At 42.8% G+C, this 15060-nt stretch overlaps 2 long non-coding RNA genes across 2 annotated transcripts; one reads left to right on the top strand and one right to left on the bottom strand.

Moving 5' to 3' along the window:
* Nucleotides 1-8640: 8640 nt before the first annotated feature.
* LOC135331273 (uncharacterized) lies at nucleotides 8641-9792 on the top strand. Its single transcript, XR_010392990.1, has 3 exons — nucleotides 8641-8776; nucleotides 9229-9313; nucleotides 9654-9792. It is a non-coding gene; the product is annotated as an uncharacterized LOC135331273 (long non-coding RNA).
* On the bottom strand, nucleotides 8735-12645 carry LOC135331272 (uncharacterized). Its single transcript, XR_010392989.1, has 4 exons — nucleotides 11159-12645; nucleotides 10705-10795; nucleotides 9631-10564; nucleotides 8735-9292 (listed from the first exon to the last, which is right to left on the bottom strand). It is a non-coding gene; the product is annotated as an uncharacterized LOC135331272 (long non-coding RNA).
* Between the last annotated feature and the right edge of the window lie 2415 nt (nucleotides 12646-15060).

The raw sequence follows: 15060 nt of genomic DNA, 5'->3' as shown, positions 1-15060 counted from the left end.
TAGCAACAATAATGTCGATCATTTCCCACTCGTTACACCGCATGCAAAATGAACCTTCTTTTAAAAGGAGTACTTTGTTTGCATGACCGTGCTATAATAATTTTTGCTGTACTTCATTTTGGGATGATGGAGGAAGTGTGCTGTACTGCTAGTGAAGGCAGGAGACTGTTAGACCAGTCGTTTTTACAAGGCATAAGATGTAAGCTTACAAAGTAATCCCTTTCGTCATAATACCTTTTTAAGTCCATAATTATGCCTCGGTAGTGTTTTCAGATCATGAGCAGCCATAAATAAATTATTATGGACTTTGAACTTTTAGAAACCATATAATGATCATTCCCCACTCTTGCACCATGTATGGCATGCAAATATACAATTTGTGCGTGTGTGGTTTGGCGTCTCCAGCAGTGTAATTTGGTGTTTTCAACTGTACACCACATCTCTTGTGACACGCTCCGCACTGTGCACAGTTGGTTCACCGGCGTTTGTCGCCTCTCCTATTATATTCCCACATTATTCCTCCAAAGCCGCTGCACAAGTAAATCAAACTATAAGTAATGGCCACATGACTCCATCTGTTACACTAAGCGCCATACTTCCGTTTTTTATGTTGTCCTATTATTTACTGTGATTCTTTACTGTGATTCGTACAGTGATTGCACGTCGTCAAGGCAGTAATTGCACGTCGTCATTAATGACGTGCAATTACTGCCTTGACGACCCGCTCAAACAATAAAACAAGCACTGGCAAGGTTAATAGCACTCGGCTACGCCTCGTGATTGCTTGCCATACTATTAATTATACTAATTGTGCCTCTCACAAAAAAATGTGCCTATTATGCTCAAAATTATGCTAGCATAATCTACCAACCCCTATTTCCAAGTCCTACATTCACTACGCCAACTACTGAACTCACAGACTTCACTTTCATTGTGCCGCTGGGTTTGCCACCCAAAGACTCGCAAGACGGGTCGGATGCGGCCATTTGATCACCAACAACTACAGCGCAAGGTGTGACCGGTCTCCCGTCCGAGCGGGCATCCGTCCGCAGTCCCTGAAGCGGTGCCCAAACCCGAAGGCCAGTTATTGACTTCCAGACCTCCGAGCACCTACCCGACGGCCCTTGTCAGCCACAGGCAACTGTTGTTGGCCAGCTTGCCCAAGAGGGCAAAACCTATTGGCTTTTGCGGACCGGCATCACTGATCAACTTCGCTCCTGAACTTGGGCAGAGCTGCATTCGTTTCCCTCCTAACGGTTTCGCGGTCCTCTTTTCAAAGTCTTTCCCTCACGGTACTTGTTTGCTCGTGCCAGTATTTACCACCCACTTTGGGCTGCATTCCCAAACAACCCGACTCTCTGAAGGCAATGACGGCCCTGGTAGACGGTGCCACGTACGGGGCTCACACCCTCTGTGACGCGCTTTTCCAGGTCAACTTTGACAGCGTCGGCCAGTGCCTCACAACTCCCTGACAGTGACTGCCAGGGATTTCAGGTCTTCCCATTTCGCTCGCAGGGAATCCTTGTTAGTTTCTTTTCCTCCGCTTATTGATATGCTTAAATTCAGCGGGTAGTCTCGCCTGATCTGAGGTTCAGTTTGAGTCACGGCGTCCCGCGAGTCGACGGCAACAGCATCTGTGTGCCGGCTCCCGCAATCGGGATGGGACGCAATCACTTCGAGGGATGCCCGTGGCCGCAGACAACGCCTCAAACCCGCGGGCGGCACACAGTAAAGTAAACTCTCAGACAGACGTGCTCCATTTGCGTCCTCGATGATTCACTGAATTCTGCAATTCACACTATCTTCATCGAGGGGTCCACCGTTAGAAGTTGTTTAAACTTTAAGTTTTCACGACAAAGTGTTTTGTTCTCCCCCGGAGCCTGGCGAACCACACGCTCGACCGAGCCGAAAACGGTGCACAGAGAAGGGCCGAAAAGCCAATCAGTAATGATCCTTCCGCAGGTTCACTCACCTACGGAAACCTTGTTACGACTTTTACTAGTGTTGTTTTGGGTAACTGGTTACCAAGCCTGAATTAACTCATTCAATGACATGCAGTTAGTGTTCGACTTGCGGCCGGATTATGATACACTAAGCGTTGCGCAGAACAATGAGCCGCACAGAGGGCATGACCTTTGTCTAGCAACTCTGTGCACTATCTAATTGGGGGTTCAGACTGTCGGCATCAGCACCCCCACCACTACATATGCAGGCAGGCTTGGACTAACTCACGATAGGCTGTGCACCGCATTCTGTATATCCCAACTACTGCTCTGAACGCCCCCTATCGAAGCTCATCCGAAGATAATTAATACCGAAGCGCGCACATACATATATATCATTAGAGTACGCAGCATATGAATAAATATAGCCAGCATACAAAACGCAAGCTAAAAACACAGAAAACCACAGTCCATAGTTCGCCGTCATTCGCTCCTCGCTTCAGCACCAAGGATCTGCATATCGCAATGACTTTACCAATCTAGTATACTTACAGTCTTACCTCATAATTATTACGTCCCAGCTCTACGATAAATAATTGCGTAGCAACAACCCAACAGTAAACTGCAGGGCATATGTCACACCAGTGCATAAACGACACTTGGTAAGTGTGCAACATTTCCAGCATGTTATAGTAGTAATTTCGTGTCTGCAAGGAAATGCTACATTAAGTTGGCTCTTGTAAGACTTCCACTTACCTCTGAAGTTATATAAGTGGCATCCGCGATGTTAATGCATGCACAGGTGCCCCCGAACAGCAAAGTGCACAACATCTGATTGGCAGTTCGTGATTAAATGTCTGATTCGGTGGTCATCCAAGATTTCCAGTCCTGTCAGTTGTTTCCTTACAGATCCCAGGTCTCTGAAGACAAAGGGTTGTTGAACGATGATTTGGTAACTCGCATGATCTTTATGGCTAACTATGTCACGAGCAAGAGCTTCATACTTGCCCCGCTTCTGTTTTTCACGTTCTGGGATGAGTGGTTCCCAGGCTACAGCAACATCAACAATGGTGATCGTCTTCCTGGTATGGTCACGAATGACTATATCCGGTCTGCACGGCACATCCTTGTTTTTCGTTCTTTTGTCGTTATGATGGTATCAACTTCTATGAAGATCGTCTTCATATCCCCGACTGTTCCGATAATCAGTCCACTGGCCAGGAAGGCAGGGTGTAGTGTAGAGTAGAACCCGGGTAACCTGGTACACGACTTTGTCGTGTCGTTGCAGTAGACGTTGCATGACGACAAGATATGTCCAATGGTTTCTGCCTTTTCCCCACACAGCTCATCCTCTCTCTGCCTCCTGCAATATGCTCTGGTGAGCAACACTGTGCAGCAGAGTCTGTGGCGCTTTGCCCGGCCTGATCCAGTACCAGCAGCTTTCTGTGTCCTTGTGGGTTTGTTTCCAGGATATCCCGTGGAGCCTTGAGCTTGTCTGTGAGTTCCAATTGTTGTGCTTTTTTCATCATTTGGGTCAGGTATCTTTCCGCCATACCTCCTTCCCTCGTGCGGTTTCGAGGCTGTGAGGACCACTGGGATTTTACGTTGCTTTAAGAATGCTTTCGCTCGCTTGATGATGCTTCGGAACACTGCTTCGGAACACTGCGACTGCTCAAGTAAGACGCTACTTTGGCGATCATCGGAAGTAGTCAGGTAGACGACACTACTGCATTTGCATTTTCGTAGAGGCTCTGCCGCCCATTTTCCTTGGCAAGTACAACCGTTCGATCGAGGCGGTGAGCCTTGTTATTTCTCAGGATGCGCCGTGTTTCGCGATCCAATGATTGTAAGGCCTGGATATCCCAGGGTAGAAATCCGAAGTAGTACCTGACGTTTTTGTCTGGTCAGACTTCGATTTTCCGTTTACCCCATATCTTCCTCAGACGTCTCAGATATTCGTCCCTAAGGTTTGCTTGGACAGTCAGGCAACGCAACGCGATTACTTGCAATATTCCCAGGTACTTGTTGGTTCGTTGTCGTTGGCTATTCGATATGGAATTCCTCTGATGGTCACGATGCCTGTGACGTGGTGCACCGCTCACCACAGACACACTTGTTAATGTTCAATTTCATGCCGATGGATCCTGACACTACCCCAACTGATGGCAGCGTTCGTTTTAATGTGATCCGAGACTTGGACTCCAGATTCCTCTTCGTTGGCTCATGGCCCAGGAGAGCGGTGCTGTGCAGAGGAGAGGTGATAGCCCTCGCCGGAATTTAATCAGTACGGATTCGCCTTTTCCCAATGAAAACTCGGACTGCCACAGTGGTATCAACTTTCTCATGCACCTCCTCAGTGTTCGAGGTATTTTGACAATCTTGAGCACGTACCGTATCCAGCCATGCGGTACTCTGTCAAATGCTGGTGGCTCATGATATCCACTGCTGTACTAACTAGCCTAAGCAAACCTATAGCCTAAGCAAACCTATACTGAAGCTACAGTATGTTGTACAAATGCTACTCTAGACTAACCAGATCCAGAAACTTGGTCCAGCTCTTAGCTTGAGGTAGCTTCCTACCTAGCTACGATCCCAGTCACTATCTAGCAGCTCTAGTACCCCACTGAGGTTGTACTACGAAGATCTTGAAGTCATCATCAAACGGTCACTTTTCTTTCGACGGTACTGCACGAAGCGTACCTCGAAGCAAGATGTTGAAAATACCATGTGAAAGAGCAGCTCAATGTGGTACCTACAGCGTGCGCATAGCTCCAACACAGTGTGCACAGCAAATTTTTGAAAAATCTCGGTCCGCTGGACGACATATGTCGTCCAAAGCCGGGAAAGGGTTAAGCTGAGTTGCTAGCTTGGTAAGTTGATCTGCAGTGTGTTCTTGTGTGAAAGGGAGGACCCATGGAACCTGTCCCTCCGCCACTCTGGTCTGATTGATACCGGTGCCGATGCTCCGTAAGAAAGACCTGCACAAGGCAGCACCCAAAACATACGATGTGAAAACAGCAACCCCAGTGTACTTGAAGATGGATTCCCCTGCTGTTGTCAGCTGGGCATTGTGCAGTACCATCAAGAGGTACGCCCAGTTGGTAAGGGCAGTGTGCCACAGGTGACCGTGGCTTTATTAATCTCCTGCCCCATCAGAGCGTTGTACCAGAGGAGGTTGTTTTCCACCTCTACAAAGTGGTGTCTGTCTTCAAGGTAGCTTCTGAACCACTGCCACAGAGGGCCAGTTATATCCAGAGTTTGTACAAGAGTTTGTTGTGGGATACACTATCGAAAGCTTTAAAGTACACCACGTCTGTAGGAATTTTGTATGGTTGAGTAAAATATGAGGAGCTGGCTGAGGCATGAGCGATGTTTGAGGAAGCCAAATTGGTGTATATTGAGCTTGTTTCGAACTACATTATTTTCCATAACTTTTGTTTTGACGTAATACTGTAGTTGGACACCTCCGTGCGGGTGTCAGTATAAGAATTTTGCTGGATCGTCAGCTTCCAGAGGACTTTAATTGAACCTCTTCCTTTAGTATCTCCAATTCACGTGAAGCTATACTATGCTCAAGCCACAGCATCAAATGGCGTATACATGGCTCAGTCAGAACCAGAGGTAGAACTACCCCCAAAGCAAGAAGTAGTCGTATGTATTCTGAGCAGTGTACCAGTGCACTATTCCTGGATTTTCAGTAATAACAGTTTCTCTTAGGCATGCTGAAATTCAAGCACAACAAGACAATGAAATCCTATGTCTTTTTCCGCAATGAATCATTGCCAGACACAAATTTACATGTCGAAGCTTGTTTAGTAGGATATTATAATTATGAGTGACAACCAAAAATATTGCTATGAAGCTATTATTAGACAGTAATACTACGTCTTTTTCCATGGTTTCACAGGGTAGGGTGAGGAGTTTGCAAATGAAGTGGAAGAGGTACTGTACAGCGGAAGCGTTTTAGTGGTTATGACACTCATATAATATTGCTTCTTAGCACTACTCCTTTATACTTACTACAATAAGGTATAAAGCTTCTAGCGAATCTAAAAAGCATTGTAACAAAGTAGTATTATACGCAACTACTACTTACCACTTGACAGAAGCAGATCACAGCCAATCCTTCGAGATAGTAAGCATCATCTTGTACTGGTATATCTTCCTAGCCTAACTTGCACAATCAAAAGTCGAAGCGCTTTCGAGTAAGCGCTTTCGAGTTACGAGCAGTTTTCTAAGAACTAACCATTTTTTAAAAATTAATATGGCCGTGGGGGTGTAACCCTGACGTAACAATGCGGCGTATAGTATAAGAGTTCCTTGAAAGGATGCATCTATCATCCATCTTGGAGTGCTGAAAGGTGGTGATGCGGTGGAGCAGGTTCCAATTCTCCTGGCTCCATCTCGTTGAGCATACCTCTTGTCCAACAATGCCAAAAAACTCATTAACCGAATAGCCGCGGTTGACGCAAATTTGCGTCATTAAGGAATAAGCTGTTAACCCCTTTAACCGTCGGATTCTTAATTAACAGTGAAGTGAAACGTCTGTAAATTCTCTATCGGGTTTCCAGAGCAATAAAATGCCTAGCAACCATATACCAATAGAACGCCCATACAACAAGGAATAAAATGGTGCAACATGTGTTGCCATAACAACCACGGTTATTACGCTCACCCGTTTTATCATTTTAAATGCTCGGCCAGCGGTGAGATAAAATAAAAAAAATTTTTTTATAGATCAGCCTATCATATGGTTGACTAAGCTTGATTTTCACATCATATGAATGCTAAGATTATATCAATTTGAAGTACAATACGTACATGTATTACTATATCGGTGAACGATCTATGATGAACGATCTATGAAATTTACAAGCTCACATAAAGGCTGTTCATTACTGCTAATTCTATTTTAGCTATACACTACTGATATTCTAGCTATACTATACTACTTGCCAGTGAGCCCTCTCCTGGTCTTTCACCGTCCTGGTCCATAGCTCTAGCGTCTAGGTCCATGTCATCAGTCCCAGAAAGTTCATCAGCGTCTGGCATAAAGCTGGTAGCCTTTGGGAGGTATCCCCTCTCCTTCATAGGCACTGTCATCACCAGAGGAGACATCGCCATTGCTGTCCTCAAGCTGTTCAAGCACATCGGCACAAGTAAATAATCTAGCCATAGCTATAAACTTCACCGCTAGCCGGGCATTTAAAATGATAAAAACGGGTGGGCACAATAACCGTTGTTGCTATGGCAACACATGTTGCACAAAGCTTCCCAAATTTTTACAGGTAGGTAAAGGAAGGGTTAAAGTTACCTTACTTTTCCCAATTTAGTAATCTTTAAGTGGGCGTTTCTCAATACCACTATTTCAGAACTTTGAGTTTCCAACGCGCATAACTCAGGCATGGAACGAGCTATGTGCAAACTAAGAATATCAATGCATAGGCAATTCTTTGCTCTATCATCTGGTATTTAAATCTCAACAATTGTAGCCTGCGCGTCACCTATATTAATTAGTGCCGCGTTAAGGGGGGTTTGCCTAGGCCCTGTCACATATGGTTCATGATTATGATATGATGCTCTATGTTTAGTTGTTTAGTTGCTCTATGTTATTTAGCTTGGTGCTGTTGGGTGCTGTTGCAATTTCAACGAAATGTACAAGTCATTTAACACAAATTAAAAACACGTCTATACAACGAACGACTATTTCGACTATTTAAATGTTATACGGATTAACACATTACTGTTAATGACAGCACATCACATGTTTTTGACGAGCAGTAGCACATTTTGATTAAAGTCATCTTGTCATCTTAATAATTATGCATATCTATTACTCCACGTACCTGCACAGTCCCAGAGAGTACCCAAACCACTTCTGTACCCAAACCAGTGCAGAATGAGGTCAAGTTCTGGCTATAATTACAAAATTCTTGCGTACCATCACTATCGGGCTGGCCCATGGGCTCTGGGATGGCTGGATAATCCCCTGCTCCTTCAGTGAGTGGCATGGCATGAAGGAGTGGCATTCGCCTTGGATTTCCATTTCGACCATATCAGTCTCTCTAGCTGGGTCTAGGGGCAATTCGACATCGTCAGTCGCAGGCTCGACTAGGGACACTACCTAGGTTACTCCCACGGCTCCATTTGTGTTCGACAACACTACATTGCCAACCCTCTGTTATCAGATTGCACTGTACTTGAGCAGAGGAGGATCGTCAGGGTCTCAGGGTCAAAAGGTCTTAATCATAAAGCTGCTTCCGAATTGAAATTCCACTCATCTACTCTTCCTTTAGTATCTCCAATTCACATGGAGCTCAAAAGCTGATCAAGCCATACCCTTTCACCCACCTGCTATTAAAGCTCAAGCGCCACGATGAACATTCATATGCTCAACATTAATAATTAAAGCTACATTATGTAATCACAAAATTAAAATAATCACTTGCAAGCAACCACTGTCCTGAATATGTCCAATTAGTCTTGTACTTTATCCAGTCAAACTTGACTCCGATGACATCGTCCAAAAGCTCTCGCACAATGTAGCCGAATGTAGCCGATACAAAACCACTTCCAAATAACACAACACAATAGCTTTGGAATTTCAAACATTGATCGGTTGTGGTTTTAATCGTACCTGGTATTTTCTCGAGTTTGTCTCTAGCTGCCAAGCTTAATGCATTTAAAGGTGATGGTATGTTCCCGAGCAGTAGCCATACATATGACAGCTTAACCTTCTTCATTAGAAACATTGAACATTGAACATTGTCTTCATCGTCACAAGGTACTGGGTGTGGCTTATAACCAGAGGCAGCACTGGCAGTGGCAAAAAGGTGACTATAACTAGCTTCCTAAGCTGTATGTGTTGACTCTACTGAATGTTTAGAGTCTTCTTTAGGGCCTGCATCACCAGGCCAGGCCGTAAGATTAAAACATTAAAAATTCAATCGGTTTACAGTACTGTGTTGCATGCCTACATTGTATGTAGAATTGCCAGAAGCTGTATGGTTACTACTGACTGTACATGATAGATAGTAGTTGTATCTAGAATTTTTAGTGCTGAAAAGCAGCCTTTTGTGTACGTACATACACTACGTGTTGGTGTTGCTGGATCCAATAATCAGAGATGGGGCCACATATGTACAGTGAACGTGTACAGTGAACGTGAACAGAGGAACAGTGGCACATATTATGTGTGTAAAGTAATAGCCTCTCCTTTCATTCTTTGAGCCTTGAAAACATACTATCAAGTATAACAATAATATAATTCTTTGCGCAACAATAGATCTGTGTCTGTGGCTACTGCTGTCCGTGAGTACTTGCTGTCACTGCCCAGTGCCCCTTCGACTCTGTCAAGGGTGGAATACATGGTTAGACACATCCTCGCCTAAATTCACACACATAATTATACACACACACACACCACCACACACACTCTCACTCACACACACACACACACACACACACCACACACACACACACACACACACACACGCAAGCATACACACACACACATACGCACACGCACACGCAATCACACACACACACACACACACACACATACACATACACACATACACACACGCAAGCATACACACACACACACACACACACATCACACACACACACACATACAAACGCGCGCACACACACACATATACGCACGCACACACGTACTCACACGTACTCTCACAAATACACTTTGTACAGGAAGGTTGACGTTCATGGTAGGACTGTCACAACAGTGGTCAGCAGTATTCCTCAGTGTCATGTCCTGTCCAGATCTACATTTTTTTTTGCAATAATTGTTGTAATTATTGTTGTATTTGTGGTCTTGTTTTTTAGTCCTTGTTTTTAGTCCATGAAGCTATTTTATTTGTTGGTTGGAGTAATGTAACTGTCCAGCTCCTCTCTAAACTGTTATTGATCAGAAAATTCATCATCACTGCCCTCATGACTGGCACGTCTCTGTCTATTTCACTGTACTCAGCTGTTAGATCTTCTATGTCAATCTCTGCAGGTCCCCATTGTCCAGAATTTCCTCCTCACTGGTCTAGTGTGGCCTGTTGGCCATGATTGTAGCTCTATATAGAAAGTGTTTGTTTATGCCAATAATTAATATTTAAACGAGCATGTTGGATTACCGGATTTGCAACTTCCGGATCCCGGAGCGAGTTTTCAGTATAAAAAGAGTGAGTATAAAAAGAGCTGCCGTGGGCGCGACCTTTGACTTTTCATTTAAGCTTTTCTCTTGCGTATAAGCGCCACTCACTCCACACTGACTCCACACACTGACTCCACACTGTCTCACTCCACACTGTGAACACTCCAAAATATACACAAAGGGAAGGGAAATACATTCTTGGTAGTTTTTTCTTTTTTACCAGAAGCAGAAACAAAAAAACAAAAAAATAAAATTGTTGTTATCATAATGGCTGACAAATATTTTATGTAGATACAGCAAAAGGCTATGCACAATAAAGGAATCTTTTCAGCCAGCTCCAGCCAGCTCCAGTGCAGTGAGCATACTCCAGGGCACGTTGTGGAAGAGTTAGGAAGCTTGCTTCTTTCTTGCATAATAGATGGCATTGAAACTGTGGAAATTCACTGAAAGTTCGATTCTGAAAAAGAATTTATATGAATATCAAATTCTTTACTACCATTTTAATAGGGCAAGTGGAGTGCATGCCACCAGACAGTGAGGCCCTCCAGCAAAAAGCTAGGGATATAATACGATAATTGCTAGAGAAGTAATACTTACATTTTCTACATAGGTTGATGATGTACACAGGGAGACTGCATGTCAACAAGCAAAGGCAGTCGCAGTCCTTCAAAGCGTCCTTCAACGCGACCTGAGAATGTTACTGAAAGGGTGATGATGCCTCAGTGTAGGCAATGAAGCTACATGCAGTGCCATTATTAATGAATACACTGTACATAATAATTTACAACATTTTAGATGGATTCATCGGCCCTGGCGGATAATGCTTACTTCTTTTTATTTTACTTTATTCTCTCGTTATTCCCCTATTTTGCTACACACAAGCCTACAATAATTATACAGAAACTCTTCGAGCTTCATTTAGATAGATATATATACAAAGGTCTTTCCCTACAGACTTTCAACTCTCCTACTTTATCCATGAAAAATGAACAACAAAATTAATATTAAAAAGCGAAAAAGCGTTCGCAGGTTTATACTATGGACTACTTACTTGAGTTATTTATGTTCACATCTTCAACAACAGCATCAGTTTGTCAGATCCTCATGTTGGGCCAATGCATCTCTGGCAGCAAGAACACGCTTAGCACTGTCAATTATACCTACAAAGACTTGCTTGGTATCATCAGTCTGGAACTTTAGCTCCAGTGGAACCTCCGGAACCCCCAGTTGGCTTCTTTCCCCAGTTGGCAATTGAAATAAACTTTTGACAGCCATTTTTTGTTTTTAGTTTGTGTCTACTATCTCGTGAGAGAGCGGAAGAAAAAGAAGAATGTAAAAATGTGCATTATAACTGTCAAGGGTGTCTTTTTGCAAGACTCAAGAATATTCATTGTTACCATTTTGTCATTTTTTTGGTTGCTTCCGGTCGGAGCTGCCCACGGCACGCCTTTTTATAGTCAGCATGCTCGTTTAATTTGTAAAGTAGCTGCATATTCAAGCGGGTATTGCAAAAATATTTTCTACATAGTATGAGTTTTTGACTGCATATATACTTACCTGAACAGTAACTGGACGTAGTCGTAGCGTTAAACTAGCGTTAAACTAGCTGCAGCCTCACCCTGGTTTCTTTACCGCAGAGAGAAGCCGGATCGCTGCATATGACTCCAATTGGCGTCAACGGCCATGTCGGCCACTTACCAGAGTGACGCCAATAGGCGTAATTGGCGCATAATGGGTTAGCTACTTTACTGTTATGTATAGTACTATTTTCCATATCCTGCGTATCCTCTGGACTACTTAATTAGCTTGTTCATATACGTCAGTAATCACAATATAGGGACTACTACGTTTGAAACAGTCTGTTGCTGCTGAAGAGACATGATTGTACAAGTAAGTGCTTGAGAGTAAATGTACATGTGTATAGTGTCTCAGTTTTATTGATACTGCATGATGTACAGTGTTTACCCCTATCAATGAATAAAATCTTCGGTAATCTGTTACTTATTTAAACTTGTGAACAGAATGTCAGATAAGTACACCTTTTTTGTAACCATTGTTCTAGCTTAACTGGACACACTTTATGCAATGTTCATTTGTATTTATATAGATTCTCATTTATAATATAGATTCTCACGGAAAGAAACTACGTATACCACTCTAGAGAACATAATATATTTATAATCAAGTGAATTAACCCTTTAACCGTCGGATTCTTAATTAACAGCGAAGTGAAATGTCTGTAAATTCTCTATCGGGTTTTCAGAGCAATAAAATGCCTAGCAACCATATACCAATAGAATGCCCATACAACAAGGAATAAAATGGTGCAACATGTGTTGCCATAACAACCACGGTTATTACGCTCACCCGTTTTTATCATTTTAAATGCTCGGCCAGCGGTGAGATAAAATCCAAACATTTTTTTTTATGGATCAGCCTATCATATGGTATAAAGGCTTGACTAAGCTTGATTTTCACATCATATGAATGTAACAGTGCTAAGATATATCAATTTGAAGTACAATACGCACATGTAATACTATATCCGTGAACGATCTATGAAATTTACAAACTCACATAAAGACTGTTCATTACTGCTAATTCTATTTTAGCTATACTATACTTACTACTGATATTCAGGCTATACTATACTTATACTACTTGCCAGAGTCACACAGTGAGCCCTCTCCTGGTCTTTCACCGTCCTGGTCCATAGCTCTAGCGTCTAGGTCCATGTCATGCATGTCCTCAGTCCCAGACAGTTCATCAGCGTCTGGCATAAAGCTGGTAGCCTTTGGGAGGTATCCTACTGTCATCACCAGAGGAGACATCGCCATTGCTGTCCTCAAGCTGTTCAAGCACATCGGCACAAGTAAACAACCTAGCCATAGCTATAAACTTCGTGCGGTAAGATGCTAATGAAATTTTAATATAGCAACGTGGCTTGGAAAATTCTAGACTAAATTGCACGTGATTCTACAGCTCTTCCTCTATACAGGGATGTGCGTAGTTCGAGCTACTTCCTAAGTATCGCAGAATTAGAATTTCGCAAAAAAAGTCACTATTGCGGGCCACGATCGTGGCCCGTGACGGTTAAAGGGTTAAGGACTGGGTCCTTCAATTATTGCTGATTCAGCTAAAAGGAAGCTCCGCCCACGCGTTTTACCAGCAATTGTGCATAAAAATGGATCTCAAACTGCTTAAATCTTTAGCTCTAATTCCGGAGTCCTAAACGCTCCTTGAAGCACTTACTTTTTAGTGTAGTAGCTAGTTCTAAGGCTAGTACACACAGTAATATTCGGAAGGGAGCTGTTCCTTCAACCTATAAAACATAGTTTTCTAGCTTAATTTTTTACATGTAAAAGCTAATAACTTACTCTACGTAGTGCAGACGGCTCCTTCCGAATATTACTGTGTGTACTAGCCTTAGAACTAACTACTACACTAAAAAGTAAGTGCTTCAAGGAGCGTTTAGGACTCCGGAATTAGAGCTAAAGATTTAAGCAGTTTGAGATCCATTTTTATGCACAATTACTGGTAAAAAGCGTGGGCGGAGCTTCCTTTTAGCTGAATCAGCAATAATTGAAGGACCCAGTCCTTAATTCACCTGAGTAATTATGAACTTACACGTTGTGTATGATAATTATAAATGTACGTATGTCGTTGATATTATTAATTCTGATTAATTTGAACCAATCCATAAAAAGTAATAAATTCTGCATGCGCATGCATGTACGTCCCAAAAAACGTACATGAATATTTGGAATTTCACGATGGTGTCTCAGTGTGGATACTGCCTGTTTCCAAGTGTGGACATGCCCTAGGAAATTATGGTTCATTTATTAGTAGTTTCCAATCTAATATATTGTCTTGCAAATAACGAAGCTTCCGTGGCAAGTTGATATATATAGCTCCCTCTGAGTGAGTGGTGTGCGGTGTGCTTAAAGGGATTAAAGGGATTAAACCAATCTGAATACATTAATTTGAAAAGCAAAATTGTGTGGCACAGACAGCCCGTCATAGTCTAAAAACGCTCTCCAAACTCCACCGTCAAACATTGTCTAGATCTCTATTCTTCGCACTATTCTTCGCAGCAAACTCAGGCATACTTACTCAATAATGCTCCTATAGCAATAAACAAGCTTAGGAGAAAAGGATATTTTTCCAGACCTAGTTTTAACTTTTTTGATCAGTTGCGTTCCACATTCCTTGCGTCGCCAATGTTGAGGGTGTAAGGGAAATTGAATAAATGTACAGACCTTTGTCTGATGTTCCATCATGGACACCATTTATACAATGAGTGGCATATTTAGTGAAAGTGTCTCTACAGTTTCCAAGCACTTTGTGGGCAGATCCAATGCTAGTAGGCAGAATATCAGTGAATATGCCAGGTATAGGAATCTTCTTTTGGAGAGTTTTAAAGAATGCTTCAAAAGAACATCTAACGCTCGATCTGACAATGTGAAGACTGCTTGAAACAACAGCAAGAAGAATAGATAAAGACGAACCATTGCTGTGTGCTGTGTACTTGTCGGATCCTGCTCCGGTACCTTATGATTATTGAACTTAGAAAGAGCAGCTATCTAGCTAGCTAGCTTGGCGTAATCCACTCTTGTTTCTTTAGATGTACGTATCCCGTGCCAATTGTCCTCATAAACACTCCATAACAACCTACAGATAAGTAGTAAGTTAAGATAGACACAATATCAATGTCACTTACGTCCTAGCCAATAGACTAGCGTTTCTCAGGCCTCCGACACTTACCACCATCTGGGGGAACCATCAATATAAATGTTATACGACAATTCCACGCAGTTTCCTGGGCCCTCCATGATGTGATCACCCATCCCATCAGGCCTGTTACTACTAAGCACAATGGCAGTGATACCAGTACTAAATTAAAGGAGGAAAGCTTCTTATAAGGCTACTAATAAGTTGGATCAAGCCTTAGAT

This window comes from Halichondria panicea, chromosome 2, assembly GCF_963675165.1.
Source record: "Halichondria panicea chromosome 2, odHalPani1.1, whole genome shotgun sequence".
In the NCBI taxonomy this organism is placed as follows: domain Eukaryota; kingdom Metazoa; phylum Porifera; class Demospongiae; order Suberitida; family Halichondriidae; genus Halichondria; species Halichondria panicea.
This window is presented reverse-complemented; position numbering and strand designations above follow the sequence as displayed.